Genomic DNA, 21,400 nt, shown 5'->3' with positions numbered 1-21,400 from the left:
TTGAATAAGTATTACTAAGGAAGTCAATTAATATAGAGCCACAAGTTATTAGCAAAGTGGGATCTATGCACATCCTGTGCCTCAGTTCTCAGGGCCGCCATTCAGTTGCTAACCTGATGCTAAACTCAGCTCAAGGCTGAGTCATAAACTTCCTGGGACAACAACTGCTGTACAGGACACCTGTGCACTTTACCTCCTTCTTGTCCTTCTGTTTGTCTTGTTTTATTTTGTTTCCCTTCCTAGTTTTCATATTGTAACTAACCAATCCCTGCTAACCTAGGCAGCTGTGGTTCATGTGTGTGAAAGAAACACACTCTGTGGGTTTTCCTTTATACACCCTGCCTTTCTCTGTTCTTTCCGGAGTGCAGTTGGGGTTGCCACGTGGATCTGCATCTTCCAGGTGGAAACTCTTTTGCTCAAATAAATGCTTTCTGTTCTTTATTAAACCTGAACCCCTCCTCTGCTTACCAAATGAATGGGAGAATGAGTATATATATCAAAGTTGTGACAGGAGGCATAGCGATACAGTCTGAGGGTTCTGCTAGGGAGCACGTTCAGGGGTGACAACATTGTGACAAAGCCTGTGGTCCTTATCTCGATCATTTTCAGTGTCCTTTGGGCCCCTGGGAGATGACTGCTGTCCTAAACAAACCAAAGGTCCCGCTCTCTCTCAGCTATTAAGGACAGTTAAGGACTGAGACCTGCCCCACACCGCACTTCTGACCCCAATCAGAAGCTCTAGCCCTCCTGCCCCTTGGGGGACTTTGTCTAAATTCCACCCAGACCCATTCCACATTACGCAGGGAAGCACAAGCCAGCAAGATGCCCAGCACACAGGAAACGCTGTAACGCCCACTGTTATCATATTGGCCACCGCTGGGAGGTACGTTTCCGTTTAGGAAGACTTTTCAAGAGTCCAAGACGGCTGCGAACCCTGGAGTTTTCATGCTGACTCTCCCTTGCACCCTCTGTGGGCCGGGCTAGAATGGTCCATGGGCACCTGCATGGACGAGCTGTTCCCGGTTCCCACCACGAAGGAGCGCGCGAGAGGGAGCAGTTCTTTCCTGGGAGGCAGCGCTGAGGGCCTCGGAGTCCACTCTGGGAGGCCGGCGTCCTTCATCGTCCACTCTCTAGCTCCACCCTCCGTTTCTGCACACTTGGTCGCATCAGCTGGGCCGGCCACTGGGTGAGAGATTGGTTCCCAGATGTGGAGGGCGGGATCAGAGGCCGTGCTGGGCGGTGATTGGCCAGGGTGAGATGCACGGATTAAGTTCCTCTGGGCGAGACTGGCGAGGTCGGGTCCTAGTCCGGCCTTTCCTCACCTGCCCCGTCCCGTTGACCATCTCTCTGGGGAGACGCGGTGGATGCAGAGGGGAGCGGAGGGTGAGGAGTGTGTACATGTGTGAGTGTGCGTGCGTGATGTGGCTTTTCGGGGCGCAGAATGTTCCTCGGAGTTGCACTACTCTCCGACTGACCGTCCGGACAAGGCTGATGATGTGGCCCATGTCGGTGGGGAGGCTCGGCGCCATCGCTGGCTTGTAAACATGGTCCAAGCTGGAAAAGCGGGTGAGGGTGCTGTCTCCACGTGTTTGGGAACGAGTATCGGTAGGTATGATATCACAAATAGTGTTTGGGTACATGAGCCTTTTGGGGGATCGTGACTAAACAGGCTATTTTATGAGTGCATTTTGTGCCCCTGGTCTAAGTGTCTCTTAGTCTTGTGTGCCTGTATGTTTGGATGTGCATTTCCTGAGCTTTTGGACATTTGTGTCCCTGGGTGTGAGCTCTCTATGTTGGTGTCTTCACCCCAGATATGAGATGTCTGAGCAGTTTTTGATTTTGGGTCTCAAGTTGTGATGTCTCTGAACTGCTGTGCAGGGTATATTTTTTTTCAAATTTATTTTATATGTATGAAATAGATAGATAGATCAATTTGTTCCACTTATTCATGCATTCATAACTTGATTCTTGTATGTGCCCTGAACGGGGTTCAAACCTTCGATCTTGGCATATGAGGACAATGCTCTAAGTCTAAACAACTGAGCTCCCTGCTCAGGGTTGCAGGTTTGATCTTAAAGTATAAAGTCTGAACTGTTTGGGGGTCTGTGTCCAGGGTGTAAGTTCTCTGATTTGTCAGGGAACATTATCCTAAGGTATGTGGTGTTTCTGAGTTTTTTGAACTTCTGTTTTTCCATTTGTGCATATTCTATATTAATTGGGAGGTTTCTGCGGAATTTGGAAGTCTGTCTCTACGGTGTGAGGAATCGCAGTTTTGTTTCCTCCAAGGAGAACGTTGGTCTGTTGGGGAGGGGTTGTCTCAATGGGTTTAGTCTCTGCTGTGTTCCGGAGTCTGTAACTCAAGTTAAGAGCTCTCTGTGTAGAGATTCTTGGAACCAGTTTTAGGTTGTGTTTAGTGAGCTGTTTTTGATGTCTCTGGGTATGTGAGTCTCTGTCTCTAGTCAAGGCTTTTATCTTTTTGGTTGTGAAGTCTCTGTCTCAGAACAGAGGGTTTTGGGAACCTGGCAGGTTCGATTCCAAAGACAGGAACGCCAAGTTTTGGTTGTGTGTCTTTGAGAAAGTCACTTGTCTCTATGAGCCTCAATATGTAATAGAGTCATTAACGTGAGACAATGCCTGTATTGGAGAGTACTGTACATCTTAACCATGTGTGTAAAGAGCCTGTACCCCAGTCAATCTTCCACAGGAAATTTCTGAGCACTAGCTGTGTGCCTGACCACTATCCTAGGAGCTGGGGATACAATGGACAAACTGTGTCAAAGTCTCTAAACTCTGTGGAGTTGGTGAGTAAATGGACAACAAATCTGACATGACAAGTGCTATGGAGAAGAATGTAGCCAGGTCAGGGGAAGGAGTACTTTATCCAGGGAGATCAGGACAGGGCTCCCTGATAGCTGATGACCTAGCAGAGACATGGAGGAAGTGAAGGGGAGGCCACAGTGACAGAAGGAGCAGCATGCCAGGCAGAAGCAGCACACGTGTAACAGTGCCGAGGGTGAAACCAACGGGGTGTGTTCCTGGAAATCGAGGAGTCCTGTGATCAGAGGCAGATTAAGGACGGTTGATGCCCCGGGTGCAGAAGACAGTATTGCCCTCAATACAAAAAATAGAGAGACAGGGAAAATAAAAGTATGTGTTAACCATCTTTTTAAATAAATGTAAAACGTTATGTACTATTAATGTTAAAATTGCACATGAAACCAAACTTGCTGTTATTAGAAAAAAGTGTAAAGTTGGGCATTTGCGGGGCCCTCCAGAATTGGGGACCCAGAGTGCACGCTCTGTGCACCCGACCTTATGTCCGCCTCTGCCTGTGATGCTGGTAAAGGCCTCATCGCTGGGTTTGGCACACGGCTCCTGAAAGGTGTCTGCTGGAGCGGTCTCTATGTCTCCTCCAACCTGGGAGGGAGTTGGGGTCATGCTGTGTTCCAGACGAAGGACCCCAGGCTCCAAGAAGTGGCCTGAGCCTGCTCTCCTGCCCACACCTGAAACTGCTACAAAGGGGTGAGACCTTAGACTCCCTCATGCGAGGCAGAAGGCTGGAGTGTGGGAGTTTCCGGAGGACACCATCCACACAGCATGTCAGCCAGCCCCTGGATATCAATGCTAATCCAGGAGCCACGCCCATGATAGCATCTCTACTCTAGATGGAGGGAAGGATGTCAGGAATGAAAGAGGACTGGGGCACAGGGGAGAGGCAGGAAGGGGGAGCTGGAGAACAGTGAGAGAAAGATAAGGCTTCAAAGTATCGCCATGATTCGGCCCTATTCTCCTTAGTGAACTGACTGTGTTCCGACATGGTCCCCTCCCCTCCTGCCCTGTGTCTCACTGCTCTTCTCTTTGCTGCAGAGCAGTTCTGTCCTAGAGCTGTCATGTCAGGTGCCGCAGAGCCAGGGAAGCACCTCGGGGAGTCAGAGCCCGGGCACAGTGAGGAGGTGTCCATACAGCAGACAGGCCACAGTGGGTGACAGAGCCCCGGGCAGTAAGGAGGATGTCCCCTGGGTTGGGTGGGGGAAGGCTCCTGGCTCAGGGATGCAATGCTGAGTGGGTTCTGGAGATCAGAGGTGGGGGTTCTTCAGCACCGCATGTGAGGACGGCCTTTGTGTGCGGAAGGGGTGCTTTATGTGCATGGGGATTGTAAACTCAGTAGGTGTACAGGGACCATGGGAGCTATGAGTCTAGCTCTGCACAGGACAGTTTCAAATATGGAGAGGAAGGAAACTGGAACAAACTGTGAGGGCGGTACTGGAATTGGAGGTCTCCATGTGAACTCATGGTTTTCAGTATATGAGTATGTGTGTGTGTGGATAGGGTGATAGATACAGATGTGTATATTGATGTGTGTGTGATTCTGTACATATGAACATTCCAAGAGCAATAACACAGCTGGTCCCAGTTCCCGGCTTCTAAATACAATTCTCCACTAACTGATTGGTTCCTGGCTGGGGGAGGAAAAGATGACTGAACCGGGCTCAATGTGTGGTGTCCAAAATGAGGGTAAGTTCAAGGAGTGAGGGGAGAGGTCAGAGGACACACAAAATAGCTTGTAGGGCACCCACTTGACAGAGCGGGGACAGTTTTATTTTTTCAGTTTTGAGGTATTATTGACATGTAACATACGTAGGTTTACGGTGGACAGTGTGATGAGTTGATACCACGTATGTCATGAAAGGATGACGGCGATAAGGTGTACCCTTTGAATAACTTTCATTATGTAATAGAGTGTTGCTAATTATAGCCACCATTCAGTACATCAGTTTCCCAAACCTTCTTCATCTTATTCTTGGAAGTTTGTACACTTTGACCAACATTTCCCCCTGGCCCTGGCAACCGCCATTCGGATATCTACTCCGGTGAGTTTGTTTTTTTTAGTTTCCACAATCTGTTGTTGCAAAGGGCAGGATTTTCTTCTTTATAATGGTTGCATACTATTGTGAGTGTGTGTGTGTGTGTGTGTGTTTTCTGCTGTCATGGGATGTGGATGCCCAGAATGGTTGTGTGTGAGTCATGGCTCCTGGCTCCTGGGACGGGGGTCCTTCTCTGTGAGAACAAGCCCTCTGCGGCCAGGACGCCAGAATGAGCAGCCAGGCTGCCTTTCAGCTAGTGCAGAAAGCTGATTTAGGCAGAGTTTCACTAATGATTTTTGAAATAGCTTTTTCCTGAAGATTCATCAACTTAGGTACTGTGACGTTTCAAGGTAAAAAATTGTTTTAATACCCTTGTCAGATGAAAACGCATCAGTGCACTGAAAGCAGAAGGCAGCTCTGGGGTAGCAGAGAGGAGCTGTGGGGAGGCAGGGAGGTGTGCGGGGAAGGGTCGCTCAGTCGGCGGGTGTTACACAAATGCCGCAGAGGATACAGGCCCAAACCAAACCAAACAGCAGTTCGCAATCTTTCACAGAGACTATTCTCTACGGAGAGGAGTGTCTGCGGGAAGGCTTCTCAGGCCGCCCTCTCTCCAGGCTGCTGTGGTTGGGGGGGCAGCGTGTGGTCCGGACCAGGCAGTAGCGCTTGGAGCTATGCTGAAGATGAGAGCTCCATCCTCACCTGCATCGCCGCTCCCTTTGTGCGTGATCTGAGCACTTTTGGATTCCGGACGCCTACAGGTTCAGAAGGAAAAGAAGAGAGAAAATGCATAGTGCAGTAGTTAGCTCCCGCCCTCCCCTGATAAATTCATACACAGAAAGTGAGATGCAGGTTGTAGTAATCAGTGCAGAATGAGCAAAGTCGGATTGGGTGACTCAAAGCACATTAAGGGGATGAACAGCTAAATGTCAGTTTTCTGCCCTTGCTTTTCTGGCAAGAGGACAGAGGGTCTCATTACTGTGGTGAGAGGGCGTCCTGCTCTGGGGTCTGGGAGGCATCACTACACTGAGTGATGAGCGCCCTAGGATCCACCATCACCATTAACAAGGGACACTGAGTGTGTGAAGGCCTGAAGGTCTCGGGCCTTTTCATGTACAGACGCAGAAAGCTTCTAGCAAAACTAGCCGAACTTCCCAACCTCCTGGTCCAGGTCAAGGCGACTGCCTAGACCAGAGGTCCCCAAACTATGGCCTGTGGGCCACATGCGGCCCCCTGAGGCCATTTATCCGGCCCCCGCCGCACTTCTGGAAGGGGCACCTCTTTCATTGGTGGTCAGTGAGAGGAGCATAGTTCCCATTGAAATATTGGTCCGTTTGTTGATTTAAATTTACTTGTTCTTTATTTTAAATATTGTATTTGTTCCCGTTTTGTTTTTTTAGTTTAAATAAGATATGTGCAGTGTGCATAGGAATTTGTTCATAGTTTTTTTTTTATAGTCCAGCCCTCCAACGGTCTGAGGGACAGTGAACTGGCCCCCTGTGTAAAAAGTTTGGGGACCCCTGGCCTAGACGCTGCTCACTACAGATTGTTCTGGATAACCATGATTGTAACTGTGTCTCTGTGTGTGTGTGTGTGTGTGTGTAATACACACACAGTCGTTACTGATTTAACACACATGCACACACACAGAGTCATTATTGATTTAAGTACGATTCACCAAGCTCCATCTATGGTTAAGGTGCTGTGCTGGGTGCCTGGGTGTTAACAATCAAAAACAAAACAAAAAAAATACACATTCTGTACTCATGGAGTTTATGTCAAATCATGAGACAATAGTGAACATAATGATCACTGAAATAAATACAAGAATTACTCCTGTGGTGGGTGTTTCCTGAAAGGCGCACTCTGCTGCTTGGAAGGAAATGACTGTAGCAAGATCTTTAGGTCAGTCGTCCTTGGAGAGGCATTGGTTGCGTTGGAATGTGAAGGATAAACAGGACTTCACTAATCAGGAGCCTCAGGAAGAGGGGACAGTGTAAGGGGAGCAGCTTGGGAAACTGGAGGCTGTGAAAGAAGGCAATAAAAGAGACACAGTGAGGAAGCTGTTTCCTCACTGCTGGGCAGGTGCGCAGGGTAGACCGTGCCCTGGAGTGCTGTGTACAGTGCGGTCTGTCTCAGAAGTAATGGGCATCCCTGCATCGGGGAGAGGGCGCAGGAGAACGGAGCGGGAGGAGAGGAGACAGACCCTGAGTGGGTGTGACAGAGCAGTTAGAGAACGGGTCAGACAGTTAAGGGGAGAGTGTTTGGACTAGAGCGGATGTAGTGGGTGTGGAAAGAAGTGTCAGCGTTGGACAGACATTTGGTGAGTGAAAGGGACGGAACTGAGCCAGCATTGGGACTGCAGGAAAAGGAGAGGAGGGCGCACACAGTCAGACCGAGTTTCTGTGTGTGGTAAGGAATTCCAGGTGCCATCCACTAACCTGGGCACACTGGGGGAGGGCCCGGTCTGTGCAGGATTCCACAGTCAGACTTTTATTTTATGAACTCATGGTCAAAATGGAATACAACACCAGCTTTTAAGTACTTTCCCCATCAGTTCCTTTTCGTAAAAAAAATTTTTTGAAAAAAGATGTTGGAGGTATTGAGGTATAATTTACATTTAAAAGATACCGTTTCTAGAGCTTTCACCACTATATACAACTGTTAACCACCGCCACCATGAAAATAGAGAAAATTCTCATCATTTGGAAATGCTCCCTTGTGCCGTTTGCCGTGTGACTCTGTCCTTCACTCCCATTCTGCCGCGACCTCTGGTACACTGCTGTGCCTATGGCTGTGTTTTCTCCAGAATGCCATTTACACAGAATCATGCCGTCTGTAGCCTTTCGTGTGGGTTGTCTCTGGGTTGGCAATTATAAATAAAGGTGTCATGAATGTTTGAGTACAGGTCTTTGTATGGACATTATGTTTTCATTTCTCTTGGAACGAATCCTCTAGGAGTAGAGCCATTGCATCATATGATACATGTATGTTTACTATCTCAACTCAGTACCTGGTATGAGGATGTCCGCTCCAGTTTCTGCTGATGCTGGTTTTATGATTTCTCTTTTTTCTACTTTCACTGTCAATCTATTTGTATCTCTGAATCTAAACTGTGTCTCCTGAAGAGGACATCACATACATTTGCATCATTTTATAAAAATCCAGTCAATCAATGTCTGCCTTATGATTGGATTGTTTAAGCTACTCACATTTAATGTTCCTATTGACAGAGGTGTATTCACATCTTCAGTTACAGTTCTTTTTTTGTTTCATATGTTTTCTTCCCTTGGATCTTTTTTTACTACGTTCTGTATTTTTTTTTTTATTAATTTTACTAGGGTGACATCAATAAATCAGGGTACATATGTTCAAAGAAAACATGTCCAGGTTATCTTGTCGTTCAATTATGTTGCATACCCATCACCCAAAGTCAGATTGTCCTCTGTCACCTTCTATCTAGTTTGCTTTGTGCCCCTCCCCCTTTTCCTCTTCCTCCCCCCCGCCACCCCCCCCTAACCACCACACTCTTATCAATGTCTCTTAGTCTTGTTTTTATGTCCCACCTACGTATGGAATAATGCAGTTCTTGTTTTTTTCTGATTTACTTATTTCACTTTGTATAATGTTATCAAGATCCCACCATTTTTTTGTAAATGATCCGATGTCATCATTTCTTATGGCTGAGTAGTATTTCATAGTGTCTATGTGCCACATCTTTATCCAGTCATCTATTGAAGGGCTTTTTGGTTGTTTCCATGTCTTGGCCACTGTGAACAATGCTTCAATGAACATGGGGCTGCATGTGTCTTTACGTATCAATGTTTCTGAGTTTTGGGGGTATATACCCAGTAGAGGGATTGCTGGGTCATAAGGTAGTTCTATTTTCAGTTTTTTGAGGAATCACCATACTTTCTTCCATAATGGTTGTACTACTTTACATTCCCACCAACAGTGAATGAGGGTTCCTTTTTCTCCACAGCCTCTCCAACATTTGCTACTACCTGTCTTGTTAATAATAGCTAATCTAACAGGTGTGAGGTGGTATCTCATTGCAATTTTGATTTGCATTTCTCTAATAACTAATGAAGATGAGAATCTTTTCATATAGCTGTTGGCTATTTGTATTTCTTCCTGAGAGAAGTGTCTGTTCATGTCCTCTTCCCATTTTTTTATTGGATTGTTTGTTTGTTTTTGAGTTTTAAGAGTTCTTTGTACATTTTGGATATTAGGCCCTTATCTGAGCTGTTGTTTGAAAATATCATTTCCCATTTAGTTGGCTGTCTGTTTATTTTGTTGTCAGTTTCTCTTGCTTAGCAAAAACTTGTAGTCCCATTCATTTATTTTTGCTTTCACTTCTCTTGCCTTTGGAGTCAAATTCATAAAATGTTCTTTAAAACCAAGGTCCATGAGTTTAGAACCTATGTCTTCTTCTATATACTTTATTGTTTCAGGTCTGATATTTAGGTCTTTGATCCATTTTGAATTAATTTTCATACAAGGGGACAAACTGTAGTTGAGTTTTATTCTTTTGTATGTGGCTTTCCAGTTTTCCCAGCACCATTTGTTGAAGAGGCTTTCTTTTCTCCATTGTGTGTTGTTGGCCCCTTTATCAAAAATTATTTGACCATATATATGTAGTTTTATTTCTGGACTTTCTATTCTTTTCCATTGGTCTGAATGTCTATATTTCTTCCAATACCATGGTGTTTTGATTGTCGTGGCTCTATAATATAATTTGAAGTCAGGTATTGTAATGCCCCCAGCTTCATTCTTTTTCTTTAGGATTGCTTTGGCTATTCGGGGTTTTTTATTGTTCCATATAAATCTGATGATTATTTGTTCCATTTCTTTAAAAAATGTCATTGGAATTTTGATGGGAATTGCATTAAATTTGTATATTGCTTTGGGTAATATGACCATCTTTTTAAAAAAATTTATTTATTCATTCTTTTAGAGAGGAGAGAGAGAGACAGCAAGAGAGAAGGGGGGAGGAGCTGGAAGCATCAACTCCCTTATGTGCCTTTATCAGGCAAGCCCAGGGTTTTGAATCGGCAACCTCAGCATTTCCAGGTCAACGCCTGGAAATTCCATCCACTGTGCCACCACAGGTCAGGGCATTGCCATCTTGATTATATTTATTTTTCCTATCCTAGAGCAAGGAATATTCTTCCATCTCATTGTATCTTTTTCGATTTCCCTTAACAATGCTTTGTAGTTTTCATAATATAGGTCCTTTACATTTTTTGTTATGTTTATTCCTGGGTATTTTATTTTTTTTTGTTGCAATCGTGAAGGGGATTATTTTTTTGAGTTCGTTCTCAAATGTTTCATTGTTGGCATAGAGAAAGGCTATGGACTTTTGTATGTTAATTTTGTATCCTGTGTGCTCGCTTTGGCAGCACATATACTAAAATTGGAACGATACAGAGAAGGTTAGCATGGCCCCTGCGCAAGGATGACACGCAAATTCGTGAAGCGTTCCATATTTTTATAGGGGTTCCTGAAGAAGAAGAAGAAAAAGAACAAGGGATAGAGACGTTGTTCAATCATATCATAGCTGAAAACTTCCCTAAATTAATGCAAGAGAAACTCTCACAAATCCAAGAATCACAGAGGACTCCATTAAACCCTACACCAAGACACATCATAATTAAAATACCAAAGCTAAGCGATAAAGAGAAAATATTAAAAGCTGCAAGAGAAAAAAAAGTTATCACCTACAAAGGAGCCCCTATAAGGATGACATCTGACTTCTCAACAGAAACACTTGAGGCCAGAAGGGAATGGCAAGAAATATTCAAAGTAATGCAGAACAAGAACCTACAACCAAGACTACTTTATCCAGCAAGGCTATCATTTAAAATCGAAGGAGAAATAAAAAGCTTCCCAGACAAAAAACAACTCAAGGAATTCATTACAACCAAACCAATGCTGCAGGAAATATTAAGGGGCCTGATGTAAACAGATCAAAGTGGGAAAAGAATACAGCAAAAAAAAAAAAAAAAAAAAAAAAAAAAAAAGGAATACACCTTTAAAGAAGAAAATGGCAATAAACAACTACATATCAATAATAACCTTAAATGTAAATGGATTTAATGATCCAATCAAAAGACATAGGGTAGCTGCATGGATAAGAAAACAGGACCCATACATATGTTGTCTACAAGAGACACACCTTAGAACAAAAGACACAAATAGATTGAAGGTAAAAGGATGGAAAAAAACGTTTCATGTAAAGGGAAATGAAAAAAAAGCTGGGGTAGCAATACTTATATCAGACAAATTGGACTTTAAATCAAAGGATATAGTAAGAGATAAAGAAGGCCACTACATAATGATAAAGGGAGTAATCCAACAGGAAGATATAACTATTATAAATATCTATGCACCTAATATAGGAGCACCCAAATATATAAAACAGACTTTGATGGATTTAAAGGGCGAGATCAACAGCAATACTATAATAGTAGGGGATTTCAATACCCCACTAACATCACTAGATAGGTCCTCAAGAAAGAAAATTAACAAAGAAACAGCAGACTTATTGGAAACACTAGATCAACTCGATTTAATAGATATCTTCAGAACCTTTCACTCTAAAGCAGCAGAATATACATTCTTTTCAAGTGCTCATGGTACATTCTCTAGGATAGACCACATGATAGGGCACAAAAGTGCTCTCAACAAATTTAAGAAGACTGAAATCATATCAAGCACTTTCTCAGATCACAACGGCATGAAAATAGAAATGAATCACAGCAGAAAAGCTAAAAAATTCTCAAACACATGGAAACTAAATAGCAGGTTGTTAAATAATGAATGGATTAAGAATGAGATCAAAGAAGAAATAAAAAAATTCCTAGAAACGAATGACAATGAGCATACAACAACTCAAAATTTATGGGACACAGCGAAAGCAGTGCTGAGAGGGAAGCTCATAGCACTACAGGCACACTTTCAGAAGCTAGAAAAAGCTCAAATAAACAACTTAACCCTGCATCTAAAAGAATTAGAAAAAGAACAGCAAGTAAAGCCCAAATGTAGTAGAAGGAAGGAAATAATAAAGATCAGAGTAGAAATAAATGACATAGAGGCTAAAGAAACAATACAGAGGATCAATGAAACTAGGAGCTGGTTCTTTGAAAAGGTAAAAAATGTTGATGAACCTTTAAGTATACTCACCAAGAAAAAGAGAGAGAGGACTCCAATAAATAAAATCAGAAATGAGAGAGGAGAAATAACAACTGACACAACAGAAATACAAAATATTGTAAGAAAATACTATGAAGAACTGTATGCCAAAAATCTAGACAACCTAGATGAAATGGACAAATTCCTTGAAACATACAATCTTCCAAAATCAATCTGGAAGAATCAGAAAACCGAAACAGACCGATTACAACAAATGAGATCGAAACAGTTATCAAAAAACTCCCAACAAAGAAAAGTTCAGGGCCCGATGGCTTCACAACAGAATTCTACCAAATATTCAAAGAAGAACTAACTCCTATCCTTCTCAAACTATTTCAAAAAATTCAAGAGGAAGGAAGACTTCCAAGCTCCTTTTATGAGGCGAGCATAATTCTGATTCCAAAACCAGGCAAAGACAACACAAAGAAAGAAAATTATAGGCCAATATCTCTGATGAATATAGATGCTAAAATCCTCAACAAAATATTAGCAAACCGGATCCAACAATATATGGAAAAAATCATACACCATGATCAAGTGGGATTTATTCTGGGGAGGCAAGGCTGGTACAATATTCGTAAATTAATCAATGTGATTCATCACATAAAAAGAAGGAGAAAAACCATATGATAATTTCAATAGATGCAGAAAAAGCATTTGATAAAATCCAGCACCCATTCATGATCAAAACTCTCAGCAAAGTGGGAATACAGGGAACATACCTCAACATGATAAAAGCCATCTATCAGAAACCCACAGCCAACATCATACTCAATGGGCAAAAATTAAAAGCAATCCCCTTAAGATCAGGAAAAAGACAGGGGTGCCCCCTTTCACCATTCTTATTTAACATGGTCCTGGAAGTCCTAGCCACAGCAATCAGACAAGAAGAAGAAATAAAAGGCATTCAAGTTGGAAAAGAAGAAGTAAAACTATCATTATTTGCAGATGATATGATATTGTATATAGAAAACCCTAAAGTCTCAGTCAAAAAACTACTGGACCTGATAAATAAATTCAGCAAAGTGGCAGGATATAAAATCAATACTCAGAAATCAGAGGCATTTTTATACACCAACAATGAACAGTCAGAAAGAGAAATTAAGGAAACAATCCCCTTCACAATTACAACCAAAAAAATAAAGTACCTAGGAGTAAACTTAACCAAGGAGACTAAAGACTTGTACTCGGAAAATTACAAAGCATTGATAAAAGAAATCAAGGAAGATACAAACAAGTGGAAGCATATACCGTGCTCATGGTTAGGAAGAATAAACATCATTAAAATGTCTATATTACCCAAAGCAATCTATAAATTCAATGCAGTACCAATTAAAATACCAATGACATAATTCAAAGATATAGACCACATATTCCAAAAATTTATATGGAACCAAAAGAGAACATGAATAGCCTCAGCAATCTTAAAAAAGAAGAATAAAGTGGGAGGTATCACACTTCCTGATATCAAGTTATACTACAAGGCCGTTGTACTCAAAACAGCCTGGTACTGGCATAAGAACAGGCATATAGATCAATGGAACAGAACAGAGAACCCAGAAATAAACCCACAGTTCTATAGACAACTGATATTTGACAAAGGAGGTAAGGAAATACAATGGAGTAAAGACAGCCTCTTTAACAAATGGTGTTGGGAAAATTGGACAGCTACCTGCAAAAAAATGAAACTAGATCACCAGCTTACACCACTCACAAAAATAAACTCAAAATGGATAAAAGACTTAAATGTAGGCCATGAAACCAGAAGTATCTTAGAAGAAAACATAGGCAGTAAGTTCTCGGACATCTCTCAGAGCAATATATTTACTGATTTATCTCCACGGGGAAGTGAAATAAATACAGGATAAACAAATGGGACTATATCAAACTAAAAAGCTTTTGCACAGCTAAAGACAACAAGAACAGAATAAAAAGACAAACTACACAATGGGAGAACATATTTGACAATACGTCTGATAAGGGGTTAATAACCAAAATTTATAAAGAACTTGTAAAACAATACCAGGAAGACAAACAATCCAATCCAAAAATGGGCAAAAGAAATGAATAGACACTTCTCCAAAGAGGACATACAGATGGCCAATAGGCATATGAAAAAATGCTCAACATCACTAATCATTAGAGAAATGCAAATTAAAACCACAATGAGATATCACCTCACACCAGTCAGAATGGCGCTTATCAACAAAACAACACAGAATAAGTGCTGGCGAGGATGTGGAGAAAAGGGAACCCTCCTGCACTACTGGTGGGAATGCAGACTGGTGCAGCCACTGTGGAAAACAGTATGGAGATTCCTCAAAAAACTGAAAATCGAACTGCCTTTTGACCCAGCTATCCCACTTTTAGGAATATACCCCAAGGACACCATAGAATGGCTCGAAAAGGAGAAATGCACCCGGATGTTTGTGGCAGCATTGTTCACAATAGCGAAGATCTGGAAACAGCCCAAGTGTCCGTCAGAGGACGAGTGGATTAAAAAGCTTTGGTACATATATACTATGGAATACTACTCAGCCATAAGAAATGATGACATCGGATCCTTTACAATAACATGGATGGACCTTGACAACATTATATGGAGTGAAATAAGTAAATCAGAAAAAAAAACTAAGATGAATCCATACATAGAAGGGAGATTAAAAATGAGACTCAGAAACATGAACAAGAATGTGATGGCAACAGGGGTGGGGGTTGGGGGGAGGGGGAATGGGGTGAAGAAGGAGAGAAGGGTTAGGGGAGGGGAGGGACACAAAGAAAACCAGATAGAATGTGACAGAAGACAATTTACCTTTGGGGGAGGGGTATACAGCACAATCAAATGTCAAAATAATCTAGAGATATTTTCTCTCAACATATGTAACCTGATTTATCAATGTCACTGCATTAAATTTAATAAATAAATTAAAAAAAAATTTGTATCCTGTGACCTTACTGTATTGGCTTATTGTTTCTAGTAGTCTTTTTGTAGATTCTTTGGGGTTTTCGATGTATAGGATCATATCATCTGCAAAAAGTAATACCTTTACACCTTTTTTTCCGATATGGATGCCTTTTATTTCTTTATCTCGTCTGATTGCTCTGGCTAGAACCTCTAGTACCACATTAAATAAGAGTGGAGAGAGTGGAGAACCCTGTCTTATTCCTGATTTAAGGGGGAAAGCCTTCAGTTTAGTGCCATTTAATATGATGTTGGCTGATGGTTTATCATATATGGCCTTTATCATGTTGAGATATTTTCCTTCTATACCCATTTTGTTGAGAGTCTTAAACATAAAATTGTGTTGTATTTTATCGAATGCTTTTACTGCATCTATTGATAAGATTATGTGGTTTTTGTTCTTTGTTTTGTTGATATGGTGTATTACATTAACTGTTTTACATATGTTAAATCATCCTTGAGATTCTGGGATGAATCCCACTTGATCGTGATGTATTATTTTTTTAATATACTGTTGTATTCGATTTGCTAGTATTTTGTTTAGTATTTTAGCATCTGTATTCATTAGAGATATTGGTCTGTAGTTTTCTTTTTTTGTGCTCTCCTCACCCGGTTTCGGTATGAGGGTTATGTTTGCCTCATAAAATGTGTTTGGAAGTATTGCTTCTTCTTCAGTTTTTTGGAAGACTTTGAGTAGAATAGGAACCAAGTCTTCTTTGAATGTTTGATGGAATTCACTAGTATAACCGTCTTGGCCTGGACTTTTATTTTTGGGGAGTTTTTTAATAGTTTTTCTATTTGTTCCCTACTAATTGGTCTTTTTAGGCTTTCTGCTTCTTCTTGACTCAGTCTAGGAAGGCTATATTGTTCTAGGAATTTATCCATTTCTTCTGTGGTGGTTTTTTCAATGGTGGTTACCATTAAGTAATGAAAAAGGTTCCTACCCTGTTCATTGTAGTGCACTATCTTGTGAGTACTTTTGCACTCCATCATCCTTTGCTACTGTTAATCTTTGTCCTCCCCCACCCTTTTTTTGTTGTCACAATTTAAATTTTGTTTTATTGTGTTCTTGGTGGAGCTTTTACTTGTGGTTTTGTTTTGTTTTATTTTTTGTTTCTAGTTGGAAAACCCCCTTTAGTAGTTCCTGGAGTGGGGTTTTCTGATGATAAAGTCCCTCATCTTTTCTTTATCTGTGAATGTTTTTATTTCTCCTTCATATTTGAAGGATAGCTTTGATGGATATAGTATTTGTGGCTGAAAGTTCCTCTCTTTCAGGACTTTAAATATTGGGGTCCACTCTTTTCTAGCTTGTAGAGTTTCTGTTGAGAAATCTAATGATAATCTAACGGGCCTTCCTTTATATGTTGTACTCTTCTTTTCCTTAGTTTCCTTGAGAATTTTTTTGTTGTTGTTGGTTTGTCCAATTTCATTATTATGTACCTTGGAGTAGGTTTGTTGGGGTTAAGGAAACTCGGAGTTCTGTTTGCTCCTTGAATTTGAGGCTTCAGTTCTTTCCATAGGCTTGGGAAGTTCTCATCTATTATTTGTTTGAATATGTTTTCCATTCCATTTTCTCTCTCTTCTTCCTCTGATATACCTATTATTCTTATGTTATTCTTTTTGATGGAGTCAGACAATTCCTGTAGGGCTTTTTCATTTTTTTAAATTTTTGAGTCTCTTTCTTCTTCTCTCTGTTGTGCCTCAAGTTTCTTATCTTCTATTTCACTAATCCTACCTTCTATCCGGCCTGTTCTATTGGCTAAGCTTATTACCTCGTTTTTCAGCTAGTGAATTGAGTTTTTGATCTCTGTTAGATTTGTTTTTATAGTTTCCTTGGTAATATATTCTTTGTGTTCATTGAGTTGTTTTCTGAGCTCCCTAAATTGCCTTTCTGTGTTTCTTTGTATATTTCTGAGTATTTTTAGGATTTCTATTTTAAATTCTCTGTCATTTAGCTCCAAGGTTTCCAATATATTAAATTTTTTCCATAGATTTTTCCTCATCTATCTGTACTACCTGTCTTTCTTTTGCATCCATGATATTCAATTTCCTTTTCTTTAATGGCTTCTGAGGGTGGTTTTGTTGATAGTACTAATGAGAATTAATAAAGAATAAAAAGTTAAAAATAAAAATTTAAAAAAGAGTAAAAAAATTATTATTCCCCCTCCCTTTTTTTTCTCTCCTCTCCTCTCCTCTCCCCTCCTTCTTGAGAAAATCTTGTGGTGAACTGTGAATTATATTGTGCTAAATAGAACAAAAACTACCTGTAATGGAGGGCCTGCATTGAGGAGAAGTGATAAAGGAGCTAAAGGGGGTATGGACCCACAAAATGCAAAAAGGAAAAATTTTGGGTGAAGAATAAAATGATTTGCTTTTAGGTGATGGTTGACTAAGAGATATAATGAGACGAATAAGAGGGAAACAGGAAAACAGGAAAAAAATTAAAAAATTACTATTGAATTTAGTGGAGCAAGAACTAGATACAAAGTAAAAAAACCCCAAAGCGCCACAAAGAAAAATTTGATTCCCAGATAAAGTAAATTGTTTGTGATTGAGGATTGAATGAGAGGAAAAGTAAAGGAGAAAAGAAGAAACTAATATAGAGGGTGAAAAAGAAAAGAAAGAGGAAAACACAAAAAGAAGAAAAAAGAATAAAAGGAGAGAGAGAGAGTTAAGGGTTTCGGAGTACAACCCTCATAGAGAGAAAGGAAGAAGAAAGAAAAGACAATGGGAGATGTAACACTTATGGGTAGTGTAGTTCAAGTAGAGAAGAGAGTAAGACCGACAGAGAGTTAAACGACCAAATTGGAAGAGGAAGAAAATAATCAAGACAAGAAGATAAGAGAAACAAACGAACAAATATAATAAAATGGGATAGGTTATAAAGTCTGTGGATTATTCTTGATTTTGAGAGGTTATCTTCTTGCTCTTTCTTTCCTCTCCCTCTTCCTGGTAGTTACTCTGTACCCCAGGTTCTGCCCCTGTGGCATGCTTAGGTATAGGTTTGCAGTTGATAAGTCTCTATGGTGATGTCATATATTGGGCTTCAGTCTCTTTGATAGTTGAGGCTCATTAGCATTTGCAGGCTCCGCCAATGAGAGAGTCCGTGTTACCGGAGCCTGTCTCCTAGTCTTTCCTTTCTGAATTAGTAGCCTGATGATCCAACTATGGGGTTGCTGCTGCCTCTGCCTGGAGAGTAAGATGCTCAAAGATCTGGCAAATCCCAACTCTATTCCCACTCAGCACAGTTCTCTGGGTAAGGCTCAATCAGTCAGAGCTTTTAGCATAATCAAGCGGGGCTTCCGCCCTCACAAAGAACTCTGACTCTACCACTCTGTCCAGGAACACGGGTGCCAACTCCCGGGGGAATCTCTCGCATACTCTCTGCACTCGCTGACTAGGATATCCAGCCAGCCGCCTCTCACTCCAGGTGAGGCACCCCGCCCGCATGGAAAAGTTCCAGCGTAGGGAATTTTGCTCCCACTCACTCCCTGCGCACTGCTTTTAGGGGCACAGGGGTGACCTCAAGACTCGGGTTTGGGCCCACAGAAAGGCCTCTGACTCCGCCCCTCTGTCCGGGAACACGGGCGCCCACTCTCCGCACTCACCGACTAGGATATCCAGCCAGCCTCCTCTCACTTTGAGTGAGGCACTTCACCCGCATGGAAAAGTTAAGAGCGTAGGGAAAGTCCCTCCCGCTTTCTCCCCATGTGCTGCTTTTTGGGGCACAGGTGCGACCCCGAGATTCCGGTTTCGCCCCACACAAAGGCCTCTGACTCTACCCCTCTGTTCGGTAACACAGGCGCCCACTCCCGGGGCTCTAGGAGGAATGTCTCGCCCACTATCTGCGCCCGCCATCCAGGAGATCAGGGCGGATGGCTCTCCCAAGTGCCTTTCTTTGTCTGGATTTGGTGTGAGTATTAGCTTGTGTTGACTGGGTTGCCACAAGCACAGTTTTTCTCGGCTTGGATCTCTGTGCCACAGCCTGGTTTGGACATTTGTGCCGCAGTCTGGTTCTATTCATACTCTATGCCCGGCTCAGTTCCTATACTCTCAGTTCCCAGTGAAAGCAGCCCTTATTTAGGTTAGTGAGGAAGGCGGAGTGTTTCTTCCTCCTTATTTCCTTCAGGGGTTGATTATATATTTAGTCAATTTTTGCTCGATCATACCTTCACGTTTAGTGTGGAACTGCTGGAGGCTCCAAGGATAGATTTTTCTGTCTCTGGTTGAAGATCTTGTTGAGTTTTTGGGGAGATTTGTCGGTATCTCTCCTTACAGTGCCAATTCTCTAAAGTCACTCTACTACGTTCTTTTGAATCACAGCGATATTTTCCAATGTAGCATTTTAATTTCTTTAGTGATTTTCTCACTATATTCTTTGAGGTGCAGTAGTCCCCCTTATCCATGGGGGATACGTTCCAAGACCCCCGTGGACGCCTAAAACTTCAGATAGTACTAAACCCTACATACCATGTGCTGTGTTTTTCCTACATGTTCATACAGTTTACGGCTTCTCGGGGGCATATCTGGATTGCACCGTCCATTCTCTTGTGCTTTGGGCCATTATTAAGTAAAATAATGGTTCCTTGAACACAAGCACTGCAACATTTCAGCAGTGGATCTGGCAACAGACTTCCTCAGTGATTGACAGGCAGGTGGTCGTGGACTCAGGGTGGATACACTGGACGAAAAGCTGACTCACCTTGGGGGGCCTGGTGCAGAGTTGGGTGGTGAGAGATTGTACGACACTGTTCATAGTGATGTGCAGTTTAAAACTTAGGCATTGTTTGTTTCTGGTATTTACTCTCTGGGATTTTCCCATTGGTTTTTTAAATTATTTTTTAAATTTTATTCATTTTAGAGGAGACAGAGAGAGATAGAGAAGGGGGGAGGAGCAGGAAGCATCAATTCCCATATGTGCCTTGGCCCGAAAAGCCCAGGGTTTTGAACCAGTGACCTCAGCATTCCAGGTCCACGCTTGATCCACTGCACCACCACAGGTCAGGCTTCCCATTAGTTTTTAACTACCGATTAGATTTCTATAAAGATATTGGGCTGTGCACATTATTGCACCTGGTTGAGTTTTCGCAGTTTGTGGCTTCTCAGTAATCAATTCATTTTTCCTAACTTGTTGCTTTCATAGATGTAGAGTTTAATGTAGCATTACCACATTGCCCTTTCCTATTTGCTGGGTCTATATTAAAATCATTGCTTTCTCGCCCCCTGGGGGGCAGAGCATTGCCCCTGGTGGGCGTGCCGGGTGGATCCCGGTCGGGCGCATGCGGGAGTCTGTCTGACTGTCACTCCCTGTTTCCAGCTTCAGAAAAATGAAAAAGAAAAAAAAAAAAAAAAAAAATCATTGCTTTCATTCCTGCTACTGGTGACTTGTTTTCTCTCTCAATCCACCCCGTCTGCTAGAAGTTTATTAATGCTATCAATCATTTCAAAGAACCAGTTTTGATTTAATTGTGTTTTCCTATTTTTTTTTCTCTTACGACTCTCATTGATTTCTGGTCTTGTTCGTACTAAAATAAATTCCTATTTACATTTCATAGGCATTTTGATTTCCATGGTTTTGAACATTCTTTTGACTATAGGGATAGCCAGTGAGGATGGAGTTGAAAACTTAAAAGGGTATGTATGTCAGCCTGGTGCAAGTGCTTAGAATCGAGTGAAAGTCTACTTTTTTAAGGTGTAGTAGTGCTTATGAGAATAGCACGTATTAGTTACCTATTGATCTTAAAATTATGCTTGAGAATAGTTTGTAAAAAGTCAGCAGGACATTATTAGCATGGTTGACTGTGGCAATGCCTGTGTCCCAGTCAGACACGGTGGGAAAATCATACCATTGTTTTTATACCAGGGACCCCTGTGACTCTTCTTTCTGTGGGACTACATCCTGCCTACATGACCCGTCATCGCCTGCCTACTCAGGTGTCCCAGACGTCCCCACCAGAGTGGGTAACTTAGCAATAAAGCCAGGAGCGGTGAGTGCACAGGTCTGCGCTTGTCTCGTTATCTGTGTTTGTTCCTGCATAGTTGCTCTTCAGTGGACGTAATAGTTGCCTCTCAATCCGTGGCTGACGACAGGCTCCCATAAGCCACCCTGCATCTGAAATTCTACTTAGGTGTTTCTATTCTTCACAAGTCACACAGACCCTCCTTCGGTTTCCTTGGCAACCAACCCCGGCCCTTAGCTTCAGCCTCTGATTACAGGAAGACACACAGTCGGGAGGGGCGCTGTCCCCTTCACAAAGCCCCCTGCTCCAGCTCAGGACACATTGGGAATGTGCAGCAGAGTGGTAACCAAGGCAACAGAACCCCAGCTGCCTGTCCACCAGCCAGGCCCTTCTGCATCCACTCTGCCACCTGGTATCAGGCA

The 21,400-nt window shown here is 42.1% G+C and overlaps 1 long non-coding RNA gene and 1 other non-coding gene across 2 annotated transcripts; both read left to right on the top strand.

Moving 5' to 3' along the window:
• Nucleotides 1–1,377: 1,377 nt before the first annotated feature.
• On the top strand, nt 1,378–20,234 carry LOC136385697 (uncharacterized). The gene is made up of 2 exons (XR_010747860.1): nt 1,378–1,605; nt 19,880–20,234. It is a non-coding gene; the product is annotated as an uncharacterized lncRNA (long non-coding RNA).
• On the top strand, nt 10,249–10,355 carry LOC136386576 (U6 spliceosomal RNA). Its single transcript, XR_010747946.1, has one exon. It is a non-coding gene; the product is annotated as a U6 spliceosomal RNA (small nuclear RNA).
• Nucleotides 20,235–21,400: the final 1,166 nt, after the last annotated feature.

Source organism: Saccopteryx leptura, chromosome X, assembly GCF_036850995.1.
Source record: "Saccopteryx leptura isolate mSacLep1 chromosome X, mSacLep1_pri_phased_curated, whole genome shotgun sequence".
NCBI classification, from domain to species: Eukaryota; Metazoa; Chordata; class Mammalia; order Chiroptera; family Emballonuridae; genus Saccopteryx; species Saccopteryx leptura.
The sequence above is the reverse complement of the archived record's forward strand: the minus strand, read 5'-3'. Positions and strand labels throughout refer to the sequence as shown.